The 18548-nt window shown below is 42.4% G+C and overlaps 1 long non-coding RNA gene across 1 annotated transcript in view; it reads right to left on the minus strand.

The window, feature by feature from the left end:
• Nucleotides 1–15398: 15398 nt before the first annotated feature.
• Nucleotides 15399–18548, minus strand: part of LOC136308515 (uncharacterized) — a 44816-nt gene continuing 41666 nt past the window's right edge. Inside the window, exon 6 of the long non-coding RNA XR_010726118.1 lies at nt 15399–15916. This is a non-coding gene — a long non-coding RNA (uncharacterized lncRNA). The remainder of the gene's footprint in view (nt 15917–18548) is intronic.

Below are 18548 nucleotides of genomic sequence, written 5' to 3' on the forward strand. Positions count from 1 at the left end.
AAATATAAACTGAACTAAAATTTTTGAGCCAGGAAAGTCTTCTTGAAATATTAAAATAACCCATTCTGGCCTGGCCTGTGGTGGTGCAGTGGATAAACCTTCAGCCTGTAATACCAAGGTTGCTGATTAGAAACCCTGGGCTTCCTTGGTCAAGGCACATACAACAGGCAAGCAATGAACAACTAACATGAAACAACTATGAGTTGATACTTCCCATTCCATGCTCCCCTCTCTCTCCTGTCTCTGTAAAATCAATAGATAAAGTATAACTCATTCTGTATTCAATGCAGGAATAGTAGAGTTACAAGCTTCAGGATTGGTGGAAGATGCTTTAAAATTGTACTAGTGTTGGCCTGCACGAGGCCCTGGGTTCAATGCCCGGCACCTCCACAAAAAAAAAAAATTGTACTAGTGTCTGAATCTCTGAGGGTCACTCTGGGGAGGTAGGGTGAGTAGTGGTCACAGGGACAACCTTTCTCAAAGATTGGAGCCACACTGAATGTATCTGGCCACAGAGGGTGACCATTTGACAAAGCTTTGCATGGGCAATAAACAAGAAGACCTGTAAAGACTCTTCCAACTTTGAGATTCTATGTCTTTGAACTCTGGGTGGTAAAGATATTCACAGGCCCAAATATGGCAGGCTGCAATGAGTCTGGGTCAGAAATCAGAAGTCTTCCCCTCTTCCTGGTCTGTACTGAAGCACTAGGTCCTGGAAGTGAAAGAAAAAAAGGGGAGTTGGCATTCAAAAAACGGGTACCTACACTAAATGGGATGGATGGGTTAGCATTTCCATAGGAAAAGTAGGGCAGACGGTCTACCCCAGAGACCAAGACTTGGATCTATCTTTTGGAGAATAAAAGGAATTTAAGCCTCTTCAAGGCATGAGGAGTTAGAGAAGTTCAATTTGCTCTCAAATGCTCCAGAATTAGAGTGAGCATAAGCACCTCTATGTTTCCTACAACAAGAGGCAGCTTTTGTCCCTACTCCCAAGATGAGTCAACCCTAACAAAGACACAGTCACCTGTTCAGTGTGCCATATGCAATCAAAAGGGTACAAGGTGGCAAGGGAGGGGGATGGGATCTCTCCCCCCTCTTTTCCCTCTTAGTTCTTCTGGCTGGTCTGATAATGAAATTGACATGAGATAGAATAACAGGAGAAAATAACCAAATTCAATTATATGTGGACATACATATTGATATAAGAGTTCCATAAGAATATGGGGCCCCAAGGATAACTTAGGCAGTGAAGGCTTAATGCCACCTTGAGCTAATAAAGGAGGTGTTATGTTTGGGGATTTCAAATGAAAGGAAGGCAATGCACATGGATATGGAAAAGCAAATGTTTGGTAAACAAATGTTTGCTGGGCCATCTTCAACAATGGGACACGGAGAGGACTTTGATCAAGGGGACCTTACTAAGTTCCTCCCTGTCTGCCATAGCCAGTTCATGTTCAACATTAGCTATCTATGATGATATCTCCCTTCCTAGAGCTGGTTCTCTTCCTAAAATTTTTTAGGCAGTTATGGAAAAGCTCAACAGTTCTTCCTGAGTCTTTTCTCCTTAAAAATAACCAGCTTAAATATTCAATTATCCCCAAAAAGTCATATCTGGGGATGGCAAACTCTGTTCCCCCTCACACAAGTGTTTATTAATTGCTTCCCTCACAATGATTGGCCTCGTCTATGGAAAATCAACCCATTTCATTTTTTAAATGGTGATAAAATATGTGTAGCATAAGATTTACCCACAAAATTTTAACCATGTGAAATGTACAATTCAGAAGCATTAAGTACATTTAATAATATTGAGCAATTATCCACTACCTGAATTTTGCCATCATTTGCAAAATTTAGTCATCATTTCAAACAGAAACTCTCCACCTGCTTTTTAATCCAAAAGAAATAAATGTACATACTGCTTCCTCTCTCCTCTCTGACTCCAAGCACTGCTCCAGTCCCATGGTGTCTTCTACTGAAGACCAACAGTGCTGAGAACAGGTAGTGCCCACCACAACCACACAACCACTCCAGTGAAGGTTCTGTGACCTATGTGGGGCCGGGCCAGGCTGCACCACACTGACATGAGCATACTCTCAGACCCAGCATCAGTGTTTTTCCAGGAACACTACCTCCTCCACATGGTCTGCTCATGATGTGCTAAGATGAACGCTCAATTAATTTTAACTATGTCATAAACTAGATAACTGGAAAATGAAATGGACTAGTCTGCTTTCAGTCTTAGGGGTTAATGACAATGAACACACAATAAACAAATACTGTAAAGGCTGAAAAATGACTCCTTCCTCTTGGTCATCTGTCTGGACTGGGCTTTTAAGCTCCAAAGGCTTTGTTTGTCTAGGAGGTGGCAATAAATCTCTGAAAGTAGAACAGAGAGAGCAAGAGGGCCAGGGCATCGTGCTTCCCACCATGCTGCCTACATCACTTTGGCTTTTCTGCCTCATGCACTAGGAACAGCTAACACTGCTTCTGCCTCTGAGGTGAGGATAGGCAATGGGATACAAGACATCATTTAATCATTTGGTGTCCTTCTGGAATACAGGGTCAGCTCTAACTAGATACCAGTTCTGTCTATTCCACAGACACCTCATCTTTTCACCTTTAGGACCTCAGACAGCCAATGACACTTGTGTATTTTTGTCTTTGGTGGCTCTTCTGTTGTGATAATATTGTAGGTCCATTTCATTCATCTCTGGTAGGTAAATTGGGTGGATGGGCTTGTGAATTATAGTCCTCATTACCGATAGGAAGACTAAGGCTTGGTGCATTAAGTGACTAACCCTCAAATAAACAGTTGTTAAAATCCCAAATCTTACCAGTTGGCCGATTTACAGGTGCTCCCTTTCCCAGAGGTGGAGCATCGAACAAAACTTGGGACTGCTTAGGGTGAGAACCTGCAGAGGCAGCAGCTGACACCTTAGACCATGGAACCGGAAACTGGACACAATATGCTGAATAATAGAATTCTAGCACTGGAAACAACCTTAAGGGGTTTTGGTTACTGTTGTTGTTGCTGTTTTAGATCAGTAAGCCTCAAACAATTTGTGCTGATAAAGAATTTTGTCCTGAAGACTTCAAAGCGACTCTATTAGGTAAGGAAGAAGCCTATAAGTCAAACAGAGAATAATGGGTAGGCAGAGAAGCATAAGTCCTATGCTTCAACAAGAAAAGTCCTCAGAAAAAGTCCTGGACGAATCGGAAGTAATCAAATTACCAGATGCGGAGTATAAAATAATGATTGTTAGGATGCTTAAGGATCTCAAAGCTACAATGGATGGACTTAATGAACACCTCAATAAAGAACTTGTAAGCATCAAAAACGACATGGGAATCATAAAGAAGAACCAGACAGAAATGACAAACACAATATCAAAATGAAGACTACACTAGAAGGAATTAAAAGCAGGCTGGATGAAGCAGAGGATCAAATCAGTGACTTAGAGGACAAGATAAGTGAAAACATAAAAGCAGAAAAGCAAAAAGAAAAGAGGATCAAAAAGTCCAAGGAAAACCTGAGAGAGCTCTGTGACAACATGAAGAGAAACAATATCTGCAATATAGGGGTTCCTGAAGCAGAAGAGAAAGAACAAAAACTAGAGAAGCTTTTTGAAGAAATTATAGATGAAAATTTCCCTAAATTGATGCAGGAAAGAGTCATACAAATTCAAGAAGCAGAGAGAATCCCATTTAAAAAGAACTTAAAGAAACCCACACCAAGACATATCACAATCAAAATACCAAAGCCAAGAGATAAAGAAAGAATATTAAAAGTTGTAAGAGAAAAACAGTCAACCACCTACAAAGGAACACCCATAAGGATGACATTTGACTTCTCAACAGAAACACTTGAGGCCAGAAGGAATTGGCAAGAAATATTCAAAGTAATGCAGAACAAGAACCTACAAACAAGACTTTTTTATCCTGCAAGACTATCATTTAAAATTGAAGAAAAATAAAAAGCTTACCAGACAAAAAAAAAACCTCAAGGAATTCATCACAACCAAACCAATGCTGCAAGAAATGTTAAGGGGCCCTGGCCGATTGGCTTAGTGGTAGAGCATCGGCCTGGCATGCAGAAGTCCCGGGTTCGATTCCTGGCCAGGGCACACAGGAGAAGCGCCCATCTGCTTCTCCACCCCTCCCCCTCTCCTTCCTCTCTGTCTCTCTCTTCCCCTCCCACAGCCAAGGCTCCATTGGAGCAAAGATGGCCCCGGGCGCTGGCGATGGCTCCTTGGCCTCTGCCCCAGGCGCTAGAGTGGCTCTGGTCACAACAGAGCGACGCCCCGGAGGGACAGAGCATCGCCCCCTGGTGGGCAGAGCGTCACCCCCTGGTGGGCATGCCGGGTGGATCCCGGTCAGGCGCATGCGGGAATCTGTCTGACTGTCTCTCCCCATTTCCAGCTTCAGAAAAATACAAAAAAAAAAAAATTTCCTTGAAACAAATGAAAATGAGCAAACAAAAACTCAAAATCTGTGGGACACAGCAAAAGCAGTCCTGAGAGGGAAGTTCATAGCATTACAGGCATACCTTAAGAAGCTGGGAAAAGCTCAAATAAACAATTTAACCCTGCAACTAAAAAAACTAGAAAAAAAAACAGCAAGTACAGCCTAGAGGAAGTAGAAGGAAGGAAATAATAAAGATCAGAGTAGAAATAAATGACATAGAGACTAAAAAAACAATACAGAGGATCAATGAAACCAAGAGCTGGTTCTTTGAAAAAGTAAACAAGATCGATGAACTCTTAGCCAGACTCACCAAGAAAAAAAGAAAAAGGACTCAAGTAGATAAAATTAGAAATGAAGGTGGAGAAGTAACAACAGACACAGCAGAAATACAAAGGATTGTAAGAAAATATATACTATGAAGAACTGTATGCCAAAAAATTAGACAACCTAAGTGAAATGGACAAATTCCTTGAAAAATAGCTTTCAAAAATCAATCTGGAAGAATCAGAAAACCTAAATAAACAGATTACAACAAATGAGATCGAAACAGTTATCAACAAACTCCCAACAAACGAAAGCCCTGAGCCAGATGGCTTCACAGGCAAATTCTACCAAACATTCAAAGAAGAACTAACACCTATCCTTCTCAAGCTATTTCAAAAACTTCATGGGGAGGGAAAACTTTCAAGTTCCTTTTATGAGGCGAGCATAATTCTGATCCCAAAGCCAGGCAAGGACAACACAAAGAAAGAAAATTATAGGCCAATATCCTTGATGAATTTAGATGCTAAAATTCTCAACAAAATATTAGCAAATCGGATCCAGCAATACATGAAAAAAATCATAGATCATGATCAAGCAGGATTTATTTTGGGGAGGCAAGGCTGGAACAATATTTGCAAATCAATCAATGTGATTCATCAGATAAACGAAAGGAAGGACAAAAACCATATGATAATATCAATAGATGCAGAAAAAGCATTTGATAAAATCCAGCACCCATTTATGATCAAAACTCTCAGCAAAATGAGACTACACGGAACATACCTCAACATGATAAAAGCCATCTACGACAGGCCCACAGCCAACATCATACTCAATGGGCAAAAGTTAAAAGCAATCCCCTTAAGATCAGGAACAAGGCAGGGGTGCCCCCTTTCACCACTCTTATTCAGGATAGTCCTGGAAGTCCTACCCACAGCAGTCAGACAAGAAGAAGAAATAAAAGGTATCCAAATTGGAAAAGAAGTAAAACCGTCATTATTTGTTGATGATATGATACATAGAAAACCTAAAGTCACAGTCAAAAAAACTACTGGACCTGATAAATGAATTCAGCAAGGTGTCAGGATATAAAATTAATACTTAGAAATCAGAGGCATTTTTATACACCAACAATGATCTGTCTGAAAGAGAAATTAAGAAAACAATCCCCTTCATCATTGCAACAAAAAAAATAAAATACCTAGGAGTAAATTTAATCAAGGAGGTTAAAGACTTGTACTCAGAAAATTAAAACATTGATAAAAGAAATCAAGAAAGATACAAACAAGTAGAAGCATATACCGTGTTCATGGCTAGGAAGAATAAACATCATTAAAATGTCTATGTTACCCAAAGCAATTTATAAATTCAATGCAATCCTATTAAAATACCAAGGACATACTTTAAAGATATAGAACAAATATTTCAAAAATTCATATGGAACCAAAAAAGAACACGAATAACCTCAGCAATCTTGAAAAAGAAGAATAAAGTGGGTGGTATCACACTTCCGGACATCAAACCAGAGAAAGCCACAGATCTCTTCCAACTTGACTATTATGCCTTCAGTTATTCTTCTAGTCCATAAGGGAGAGATTTGGGGGGTGGAGGAGAAATATAAAATTTTAATTGAATAGGAATCTGGGTGATGCTAGAACTCTTTGACCAACGGAAGGATAAAAGTAGTGATTTAAGAATATAGATTACAGAGGTAAGAAAATAAAAGCAAAGACTAGTTAAACTATTAGTCTTTATAATAAAATATTAAAAATAAATAAACAAAATTATATGTGTGTTTGTATTTGGTATATGTATTTATGCTGGATATATATGATACAAGAAGTTTTAGGTTCTGGTAATTGTCTGGCATAAGAGAGGGAAAAAGAGCTCTGACTGGTTGGCTCAGTGGCATAGCATTGGCCTGATGTGTGGAAGTCCTGGGTTCAATTCCCAGTCAAGGCTCACAGGAGAAGCAATCATCTACTTCTCCATCCTCTCTTTCTCGTCCTGCAGCCATGGCAAAAAAAAAAAAAAAAAAGAATTTGGTCCCTAGGCTTTTTTCTAATCTGTTGATTCAGAATCTCTTGGAGGTGGGATTTTAAAATCTGTGTTTGTAACAGCTTTGCAGGTTATTCTGGCCCCGCACCAGGTCTAGGATTCAATGATCACATTGATCAGACCTCCCGCAGAAGGCGCATCTGAAAGGACCATGAGACAATTCCCTCTTTGTGCTGGGCCTGCACTCTGCAGCCTAGGATGCCATTAGCAGTTTCAGTGATGGAATCAGAGTGGGGAATCATTGAGCTGGGTTCAGAAAATATTCTCAAGTTCTTTTCTCATGAATCACCATCCTGCTTATTCTTGAATCTCTAAAGGCACAACACAGGGATATGATGTGAAAAACTGGAAGCATAATAAGGCTCATTTGTTTACTCTGCCTTCCTTTCCCAAGGCCATCTTTCATTGTTAAACTCGATGGTGTTTCTATCTCATCATGGGTACCAAATTATGACACAATCAGGAAGTAGACCTTATTCTATAGCACAGTTTATATTTCAATTTAACTCAACAAATATTTAATGAGCAACTAATTCAGCAAATTATTTAAGTGCAAGGCATTTAATATATATATATATATCATTTATATGTAAGGTAGAATTGATCTTTTCCACAAGAGAGACACAAAGTGTTATTCAAAGAAGGCAAAGACCGTATCTTGTTGAGGGTTGGCTGAAAAAGGTTTGGTTTTTTTGGGTTTTTTTTGAGAGAGATCTCATTTGAACCAGAGCTTACAGCACCCTCATCATAGATGGCATGAGGAAGCATTTCATACACAGAAAACTTTGTACACCAAATAACGAATGTAGGAAGTATTGAGGGTGGGTGTGGTCATAGGATAGTCTATTTTAAGGCTCAAAAGGTGGGTTAGAATTAGTGTCCGGAGGGTCTTTGAGCTATGGAATTTAGAATTTGTCTTCCAGAAATAGGGAGTTGTTCAAAGGCCCTGGGACAGAAGAGTGGCTTGGGACAGACCAAAGCCAGGGGAAATTGGAGTCATGGGTTCCTGTCAAGAGATAGGAGGTTATAACATATTCACAAGTTCAAAGAGTTAGAAATAATCTGTTTCCTAAGGTTTTTGTAACAAATTACCACAAATTCTGTGACTTAAAACAACAGACATGCATTCTCATGAAGGTCAGTGAAAATCTGCTTCACTGAGCCACAATCAAGGTGGCTCTAGAGAATTTGTTTCCTTTTCTTTTCCAGCTTCTAGAACTCCATTCCTTGACGCTTGCTCCCTTCTGAAGCAAGCCTGTGGTGTTTTCACAGTGAAAGCCAGGAGGAGTCCATGAGGGCCAGAACAGGGCAGTGAAGACGGAAAGGGCAGGACCGACTGAGACGGCCTCAGAGATAAGGTCCCTGGGATTCACCAACCCCTGAGGCAGCAGGAAGAGTGGAGACTGGCTGAGAACTCCAGGCTCGCGGAGTGTGGCTAGGATGCTAGCAGACATCTGGGCCGGAGAAGCTGGTTTAGGGAAGACAAGGTTTCTTTCAGACGTGTTTGTCCTTTTAGGCAAGCCCGCTAGTACTTGGGTTTTATGCTGTGTAAAATGAAACTTCCAGAATTTCCATCTAAACCATCACTGGGGGAAAACAAATCTCCTTTAACAGAACCAAGAGCCCTCAGCAGTTCCGGATCTGCACTTGCAGGCTCCTCCATCTCCACACTCACGGAGCCCTGACTTTGGAGCCTGGTTCCCAGGAGAGGTGGCCATGCCTCCGCTCTAGCCCCTCATTGCAATGCTGAGACAAAATCCTGTGGGAACTTCTGTTGAATTTCTGCTTGCAGGAGGAGGGGGAAGCAATGGTTGGCAGTGTTCTCACTGGGACAGGCCAAGGATCCTCCTACTGCCAGAGGCACAGCTTCTAGCCTGTCCCTCCCAGTCCCCTGACCAGCCTGGAACCTACTGCCCATCTCTGATGGTCCCTCTTCCAGCAACAATAGTTGAGGAGTGGAACTGGTCACAACAGGCCTTTGGAGAGAAGCCGGTGGAAGCAGAGGGTACAGGGACAGAGCGCTGTACATGTGGAACACCCATTCCTGACCTCAATGGGAAGCTTGGCAAAAAGAACTCGAGACTGAAAAGGAAAAAGGCAGTTCCTTCCATGGCTATTAGCTTGCACAAGCCACCTTGTAACGCCCTTCCTCCTCTGGCCTCCCTCGGACTGGATTTTCCAAGCTCTCTCCTCACGTCAGTGTCTGGCCACTGAGTGGGGCTTCCCTGGAGATTAAAAGATGACATTAATGGCCTCTTCTCGAAGTGTACTTTGGTTTGCAGGCATGTAGTAAGCTGAGTAATGGCCCTCAACTGTCCCTGGAGCCTATGAATGTTATCTCTTTTGGAAAAAAGGATCTTTGCAGATATAATTAAAGATCTTGAGGTGGAGGAGATATCCTGGATTATCCAGTTGGGCCCTAAATGCCATCATAAATGTCTTCCTAAAAGAGAGACAGAGGGAAGTTTTACACACACACACACACACACACGCACACACACACACACACATGCAGGTATGTGCTCACACACAGGTGAAAGTGCTATGAATACGGAGCAGGGAGTGATTCAAAGATGTCAGCCCTGCAGACTGGAGTGAGTGATGTGGCCACAAGCTAAGGAATGCCAGCAGCCATGAGGAACTAGAAGAAGAAAAGCAGAGATGGATGCTTCCCTAGAGCCTGCTGAAACTTTCATTTGTCCAGTGACACTGACTTCAGACCTCTGGCCTCCGGAACTGTGAGAAAACAAATTCCTGTTGTTTTAAAACTCCAAGTCTGTGGTGATTTGTTACCACAGCCACAGAAAACTAACACAGTGTACAAGGCCACCATGGGCCTGTGCATCCTCGCAGAATTCACTGCGTCCTTGACCATCCTCCTGACACGGCCTGCATCTCGTCAGGCCAGCCCTGAGCTTCTTCTAATGAAAGACTCACGCTCTCAGCACCTATCGTCGAAAAAGCAATGAGAAAAGTCATAAGAGCCACATGGCTTTGAGCAAGCCAACCCATTCGTCTGAACGATGGTCCCCCAATATGATGAGAGCAGGGACCAAATTTCATCCTCTTTGTCCCTTGGTGGCTAGAATAGTACTAGGCACATCCATAGTATACACTCGATATTTGTTGGATGGATAATACGAGAATTATTATTATCCTTCCCTGCCTACCTCATAGGGTTGTCCATTGTGGGGCTTAAATTGGAAATTTTACAAAGTATTTTGAAAGTTGTAGCACAATAAACAAAGTTAAGTATAGTGAACTGAGAGGCCTATGCCTTTCTGAACTGTGTTACCTGGAATGAGAAAGTTACAGCAGGGAGCTGGCTGGCCAGAAGCCACACCTCCTATGCACAGGTAGGAGTTCATATGCAGACAGGGACACAAACCTCATTTCTAAATGTTCAATTTTCTTCAAAATAAATTAGCTAACCAGGAAGAGATACTGTTCTTTAAGCATTCAATTAACTAAATTACTCAAACCTATGACTAAATGATATTGAGAAGTTAGATAAAAAGAAGAAGTGGGGCTAGGAAGAAGAGAGAGTTGAGTTCTCATTGAACAGTTCATGTGTGGACCTGCACAAGACTGTGGCTGGATCTCAGGCGTAAGAGCAGATCTCAGGGAGCAGCCCTCTCCACCCCGAGCTCCCTGGAACACAGCGTTATCTCGGTGCTCTTTGTACTCAGCTCTCTTATCTGCAAGAAGCAGTGAAATCTTGAAGAGATTGGAGACACCAGAATGAGTCTGCAGACCAAAAAATCCAGGAGGAAAGGAATGATCTCTTAAGACAAAGAAAGGAATCAGAGTGAGGTTTAGAATATTCTACTCAAAGATCTCTCTGCTGTTACTGCTGCTTTAGGAGGTTGGAAAGGACGATGGGGGAAAGTCAGCGTTATTTGCTGGGAGGCCTCGTGCGGATTACAACTAACAGAGAAGCAAAGGTAAGCTTCAAGTGGTGTTCCCAGAGGCCCAAATTGTATTGCTGCAGCAGTTCCTGGGACCAAACCAGAGGGCTCCAACTAGGCCTGTAGGAAACGGAGCCCTGGGGGGACGCCCAGCGGCTGGCAGGCAGGGTCTGGCCTGTCCATCGCCCCACCTGAGACACTCACCAGGCAGGGATGCTGTGGACAGCAAACATCAGCTCTGGGAGAAGGCGGAAGGTTTGAGGGATGCTTCTGAATGCTCCGGATGATTAGAGATAATGAAAGGGTGCAAGAGAGAATGGGAGAAATAAGGCCAGAGAAGAGACAAAAAGCCATGAGCCCAACAGGACAGAGATGTGATTCAGTGCTACGTGTTTGATAAGAGTGGGAGGAGGTGCCAGCAGGACAGAAAAGACAGGAAATGGCACCAGCAGACGCCATGATATTATACAGAGACAATTATACCGTGCAGGAGAAGTCTGGGGGCTCCTTGCTCTCAAAGGCCCCTGTCCAAGCATAGGGGACGGCAATGGGCAGATGAGGCTGTGAACACGGCTCATGGGTCTCTCCTGGCCTGGAATTTTCAGAAAGTGAGTGCGGTTTCCTGTTTGAAACAGCAGGACTATCCTAGAAACTTTGAAACCAAACCAGCTCTGACTTCCTAACAAGGGAGGTGACACTTAAGAAAACTCAAGGAAGAAGAGACTAATCAGTAAAACTAGCTTTTAAAATTCTGGAAAAGGTGGTAGCTCTGATCCCAGCATGCACTGGGCCTTTCAATAGCTCTAAGGAACTTCTGTTCTCAAAGCTTTGAGATTTGTTTCTTCCAAATTTTATCACAGGTGAGCACGGAGTGACATCCATAATAGGGTACTCAACCCATTACACTTTAACTTCCCTGAGAATTAGTGTTCGGGAATGAATTCAAATTAGTTATCTGGCTACATGATGGCAGGATTAACCTTTAAAGTGGATGAAATGACCATGATTTACATAATCTATTTAATCATTTTTCAATAGAGTTAATATTTAGAAGGCAAATGGGGAGAAATAAATTACATCTTATAGCTTTTCGAAAACACCAAGCTCAGTTCACAAAAGAATAAAATTAACATTATCCAAGGTATAGCACATATCAGGTTCCTGAAGCAATAAATTAGACTATAGGGATAACTAAGAGTCCTTCCAGAGTCTCTCTGTTATGAGTTCATCCAGAAGGTAGACAAACAGGGACACTCACAGGGAGCAGATTCCATCCATTACTCCCCTCTTGGGATCCAAACAGAGCTATTCTGATCCGATCAGAACTTATGAGCTATTTGACAGGTGTGTTTAATAAATATCATGACCATTTGTTTAAGGATTTACCAGGGATATATCTAGATTAGAAAGAACAGGTTGAAAATGAGCCAAATAAAACTTAACTTGATTCTGGGTACATTTCTTATCATTTTCTTCATTTAGATTCCATTCTGAAAAAGACATGTGTGTTTTGTTCTGCTTTCTAAAGAAACAAAGGACTAACAACAGAGCAACTGGAGCGGTCTGTTCCCTAGTCCCACAGATCTGCTGCCTCAAAGCTGTTAGCTGAGGAATCCACAAGAATTGTTGGCGAATGTGTTTAAGGAGAGTTGCCTTATTCAAAGTGAATTTTCTGATTCTAAAAATTCTGAAAATTCACAGTGCCCCGAGAGAATGAGACGAGAAGAGGAGGAATGGAAAAACAGAACCCATCATTTCTTAAAGTAGTTTACATAAAAATTTAATTTTCAATTACAAAAATACTCATTGTGAATTTTGTAAACACAAGATCAACAGGAGAGTTCCAGAATGGTGCCAGAGCTCTGGTTCTCAGTGTTGGAGGTAGAGTGAAATGTACAATGGACGGTTCTAGAGCCTGGGAGTCCAGAGCTCTGGTTCTCAGTGTCGGAGGTAGAGTGAAATGTACAATGGACGGTTCTAGAGCCTGGGAGTCCAGAGCTCTCGTTCTCAGTGTCGGAGGTAGAGTGAAATGTACAATGGACGGTTCTGGGGCCTGGGAGTCCAGAGCTCTGGTTCTCAGTGTGGGAGGTAGAGTGAAATGTACAATGGACGGTTCTGGGGCCTGGGAGTCCAGAGCTCTCGTTCTCAGTGTGGGAGGTAGAGTGAAATGTACAATGAGCGGTTCTAGAGCCTGGGAGTCCAGAGCTCTCGTTCTCAGTGTCGGAGGTAGAGTGAAATGTACAATGGACGGTTCTGGGGCCTGGGAGTCCAGAGCTCTCGTTCTCAGTGTGGGAGGTAGAGTGAAATGTACAATGGACGGTTCTAGAGCCTGGGAGTCCAGAGCTCTGGTTCTCAGTGTCGGAGGTAGAGTGAAATGTACAATAGACGGTTCTGGGGCCCAGGAGTCCAGAGCTCTGGTTCTCAGTGTCGGAGGTAGAGTGAAATGTACAGTGGACGGTTCTAGAGCCTGGGAGTCCAGAGCTCTGGTTCTCAGTGTCGGAGGTAGAGTGAAATGTACAATAGACGGTTCTGGGGCCCAGGAGTCCAGAGCTCTGGTTCTCAGTGTCGGAGGTAGAGTGAAATGTACAATAGACGGTTCTGGGGCCCAGGAGTCCAGAGCTCTGGTTCTCAGTGTCGGAGGTAGAGTGAAATGTACAGTGGACGGTTCTGGGGCCTGGGAGTCCAGAGCTCTCGTTCTCAGTGTCGGAGGTAGAGTGAAATGTACAATGGATGGTTCTAGAGCCTGGGAGTCCAGAGAACTGGGTTCCAGCCCTGATTGCCACCAGCTAGATGGCTCTGAGCAAACACATTGTTCTTTGGGGGTCCAGGATCTTCATCTGAAAATTCCCTACCTCACAGCATAGTAATTAAGCATGGTGTAGACTCAGTGCAGCCTGTGCTTGGGTATTAGCCCTATTAGCTGTGTGACTTTGAACAAGTCATCTCAATCTTTGGCCTCAGTTTCCTCATCTGTAAAACAGAGAGATTACTGAGAACCTACCACATTGGATTATTGGGACGATTAAATAAAGTATAGAAAGCCCTCAGCACAGTACCTGCCACATAGTAAATAAAGGTCTGATAAAAATTGGCTCTTATTATATTTAATATAGCTCTGAGATCTCTCCAGTGATATCATTCTATAATTCTAGTTTTATGATACAAAGATAGAAAACCCACAGTTGAGGAATATTACAGATGACGAGTCTGTGAGCTGTGTCAGTTGGTGAAAACATACATATACTATCATATCAAGTAGGAGAAGGAAGCCGGAAAGAGTTGTCCTCAGTGTGAACGTGCTAGATAAGAATGAAGGACATGCTGACAGGCCGTGGGAGGGAATTATTGTTGAAACAGTTGAAATGTTATATGACCCTTTTCTCTAAAGTTGTTTGAGAGTTCTAATAAGAAGCTGAAACTCTATGAAAAGTGGTTTTGCTTCTCCTTTCTTTCTCTGAAATTGTCCCAGATAAGTAGAGATGGCCATTTAGGGTTACGGTTAGTGCTTGAGGGCCCTTGGAAAGCCGTCCTGCCAAGGTGATGGATCTAGTTGTTTTGTGGCTTGTCCACAGTTCCTTACAAAAAGCTTTTGAAAAGAAAAAGATGATCCAATCTCTTCTGGTGAAGCTTGCTGAACATCTCTGCTCGGAAAATGTTCCAATTAGCTTTTCTCCAACTTAGCCTCAAGCATTTTAAGAGGCGCCCATAAAGGTAGCCTACTCCGTGAGTAAAACAGAAACACTCTTCATCAAACTTTGACTTTTAACTTCCTGAATTTTAGTGGGAAGAGAGGATTTGCAACTCTACTATCATTTAAATAGCATTGGAGAATGAGAGCTCAAACATGAACTAGGTGACAGGAACGGCCACCTTCTGATTGATACTTTCAATGTAAGTGCTCAGGTTTCTGGTCTCCAAGTTAATGTTCTTTCTGCCCCACCAGAATACTCCAATAATTAAAACAACAAGAGCTTAATTACTGAGTGTTTTCCAGATGCCAGGAACACTGCTAAACACTTTACACACTTATTTCATTTTCACAGCAGCTCTATGAAGTAAGTAGTAACATTGTTCCCATTTTACAGATGAAGGCATGGAGATTTAGAAAGTTTAAGCAACTCACTCAAGGTTACAATATTGGTAAATGCCAGAGTTAGGATCAGAATTGCCTTCTACTTAATTCCAAAGCTCATGATCTGAACAATTAATCTGTAAGGCCTGTGATCTGTTGACAGAGATCACTCGTACTTAACACTTCTCCTCCCCGCAAATTATGGTGCCATCTCTTCTCCTTTAGGAATAAGTCACTCTATTGCACATGATGTAGAGAGAGTTTTCCCCAGAACGAGTGCCTCAATTAGCTACTAATTTGATTGCCTGTGGTATGCCCAGTATGGTACTAAGGTTTAAAAAAACGCCTTTGAACTTGCTGTCTTGTCATTTTCTAAAGAGAATGTATTTGAGGAGACATAATGCGCTGATAAGGTTGTGAAAAATTAAAAGTCCATCTTTAAGTAATAAACTCTTTTAAAAGTAGACTAGAGGAGGGCAAAAAATATATATCTAAACCAGAACATGTGTGTGTATGGCGCACACGTTGGGGTGTCTGCCTAAAGGATGTTAAAGAAAAAAAAATGTTGCCCATTTATGTCACAAAATGCTATCAGAAAAGATGGGAATATCAAGGCGAAAAGAGACGATAGCTATTTATTTCCCCAAAGAAGTGCATTTGAAGAGATTCATCGGCATGACATTAGCAATCTTCCAAAACGTTTATATGTGAATCCTTGAAGACATGGAAGGGAAAAATCAATCAGGTGCTGGGCTTTGGAAACTCTCACACCATCGAGTTCTGTATAAGTCATGGTCTGGGAATACAGTCGCTCTCTTCTCCTCCATTGGTTTCCTCGTCTTCCACCCCTAAGTATGAAAATACAGCTGGAATCAGCCAAATCGAGGGAGCTATGTGTGTGCTCCTTCGAGTCCATGCGCAGGAAACAAAACCGACCAAGCTCACTTTCAAATCAACATTGTCCTTCTTAAAAAATAGCTCGATCTCCTTCTGTATGTGAGTACCGCACCCCTGAGACAATGGGCCAGAACTGCTTTCTTTATCTCTTTTCTGGGTCGTTCACATAATACCAAGTTGGAAGAGATATTCTTGATATTCTTTTGTTCCTTTATGCCAATAATAACTTTTTTTTTTTAAGATCAGGATGCTGTGGGGAGAAACAAATGCACCAATTAAGCACAAGGGAGAGATAAATTTTGTTTCATGCAACCTTAACGTGAGCAGCTCTATACTCCAAAGTTGTGTTTCTACCAGGTTCTTCAGGAATATTCCTGATCTGAAGGTGAGCTCTATTGGAACTAGGGAAGTGTTCTTTTTCTTTATAGGAAGTAACTTGTTCACATAGATATGGGGCTCACTAGTTCTCAGGCAAAGTCTTGTTGTCTTCGTCCCACCCCACAACACTATGGGAGTCAATAGAATTGGACCATATTAGTTTTACTTCTACAGTTGTACAGACCTGAATTCAAGCTCCCAATTTCTTCTGGGCTTCAAGATCTATAGTACTGTGATTCAGGGAGAGAGAACAGAGGTGTCCAGTTCAGAACTACTTGGTCACCTGATAAATTATAGACTTGGGGGGACTATAATCAGGGTTTGAGAGAAAAATGAGAGGATTCTCACATCAATATTTTAAAGGCTTTATTGTATATTTGAGATGTGATTAAGGAAATTCACCAAGTTTCTTTGAAATTTTGTTTCTTCTTTTGTAAAACAGAAATAACCTCTTCTTCTGAACACATAAGAACAACCTATTTGAGCAGAAGATGCTTGTGCACAAGGATAGTGTCCTCTAAAGTTTTATCTCAAATTTTTGAGCAGTGAGTGACACAGAAAATGCAGAAGAATCCTTGTTGAGTGACTCAATGAAGGAGTTAGTACTTCAATGGATTGACAGTAATAAAATATGAAAAATTAATGAAGTCCTCTATATGATTTATAAGCACACTCTTCCCCAAATGAAATAAACTATATGACTCTTCCTTTGACGTGTTTCAACATCTATAAAGTATCTCAATCTTTGTTTGATTTAGAGCTTTTTGATGGATTCGGGTTTTTTTTAACTGTTTTTATCTTTGGCAAGCCAATGTTGATTGCCACAAGCATGGTTATTCTCTAAAGACTGGATGACTCTTCAAATAGCCTTCACATGAGCTCTAGTTTAATGTCCTCACTGGTCTCCTGCAGTGACAGCTCACTGGGAGGTCTTATGAAATTGCTTCCCCTGTGCCATAATCCCTCCTGGCCTCCTCTAGGCTGTGTTTCTAGAAAGCAATTACCCTCCAAATATTAGTGAAAAATAGTGCTTTTAGTGGAAAATATTAATAAAATTTGAGGTACTCGTCTCAGTTGTGGGTTTTCTAAAAGGCAGGCAGCACGGTCTGCTCAAGTCCTCACATGTAAGACCTGGTAGCTGGGCTCATGTTCTTGTCACATCTCTGGCAAAGATATTAGCCACCATCCAGTTCTGCCAATGGGTCAGCCCCAAGTGAGGCTCTGTGGGTGAACCAATGTATGTTGTATCCACGTCCTCGAGAAAGACAAACAGACATGAACCCATAAACATTAGCTAGTACTCCAAGACAAGCCATCTTAAGGGTCGCCTGAGTGATCTGGCATTGCCAGGACTGAAAGCCAAAGGCCAGAGTCCCTGGGGAAGATTTTGTGAAGAAAGTAGGACCGCCTGACCAGGCGGTGGCACAGTGGATAGGGCGTCGGACTGGAATACGGAGGACCCGGGTTTGAGAACCCGGGGTCTCCAGCTTGAGCGCGGGCTCATCTGGTTTGAGCAAGAGCTCACCGGCTTGGACTCAGGGTCGCTGGCTCGAGCAAGGGGTTGTTCAGGCTGCTGTAGCCCCACGGTCAAGACACATATGAGAAAGCAATCAATGAACAACTAAGGTGTCGCAATGAAAAACTGATGATTGATGCTTCTCGTCTCTCTTCGTTCCTGTCTGTCTGTCCCTTTCTATCCCTCTCTCTGACTCTCTCTCTGTCTCTGTAAAAAAAAAAAAAAAAAGTAGGACTTGAACATGGAATCAAGGGAGAAGGATTCACCGAGCTGTCTGTGCAGAAAGGGGCGGATTCTGAGTGGAGGTGGTGACACAACATGAGTGGACACAGTTCCCTACAGAGTGTCGAGTCCTAGGCAAGCACTGGCAGGGGCAGCGTCTGCAGTGACCTCACACGAAGCCAGCGGGACCTGTACGGGCCATGGGCAAGGTCAGCAGCTGCTGCGACCCTGAGTTTTCCTTCCTTGACAATCCCTCATACAGTCTTTGGAAGGATCTGATTACATAGTAAATGTGAAAGGTACTATATTTGAAAATTCTAAATCGCTGCACAAACACAATGTGCTATTGTCACTATTATTTAGAGAAAATATGGCCAGAAAAGCCGGTGAGGAACAGATCAGGAAGGACATTAAATGCTGGGTTAAGAACTGTGTTGGATACAACTGAACTTCATAAGCAAGGAAGACAATGGCCAGTCCTGGCAGGCTCACTCTGCTCTTACCTCCCTGCCTCTGCCCCCTGAAAACCCTCCACCTCGCCCTCCACCTCTAGTCTCAAACCTAGTGGGGAAATGAAAGCTTATCTCCAATAAGATTCTATTCCAGCTCTAATTTCCCTCTTCCTCAAATCTAAAATGAGCAGCCCTGGCCAGATAGCTCAGTTGGTTAGAGCAGTGGTCCCCAACCCCCGGGCCGCGGACCGGTACCGGTCGATGGGCCATTTTGTACTGGTCCGCAGAGAAAGAATAAGTAACTTACATTATTT

Source organism: Saccopteryx bilineata, chromosome 6 (genome assembly GCF_036850765.1).
Source record: "Saccopteryx bilineata isolate mSacBil1 chromosome 6, mSacBil1_pri_phased_curated, whole genome shotgun sequence".
Lineage (NCBI taxonomy): Eukaryota > Metazoa > Chordata > Mammalia > Chiroptera > Emballonuridae > Saccopteryx > Saccopteryx bilineata.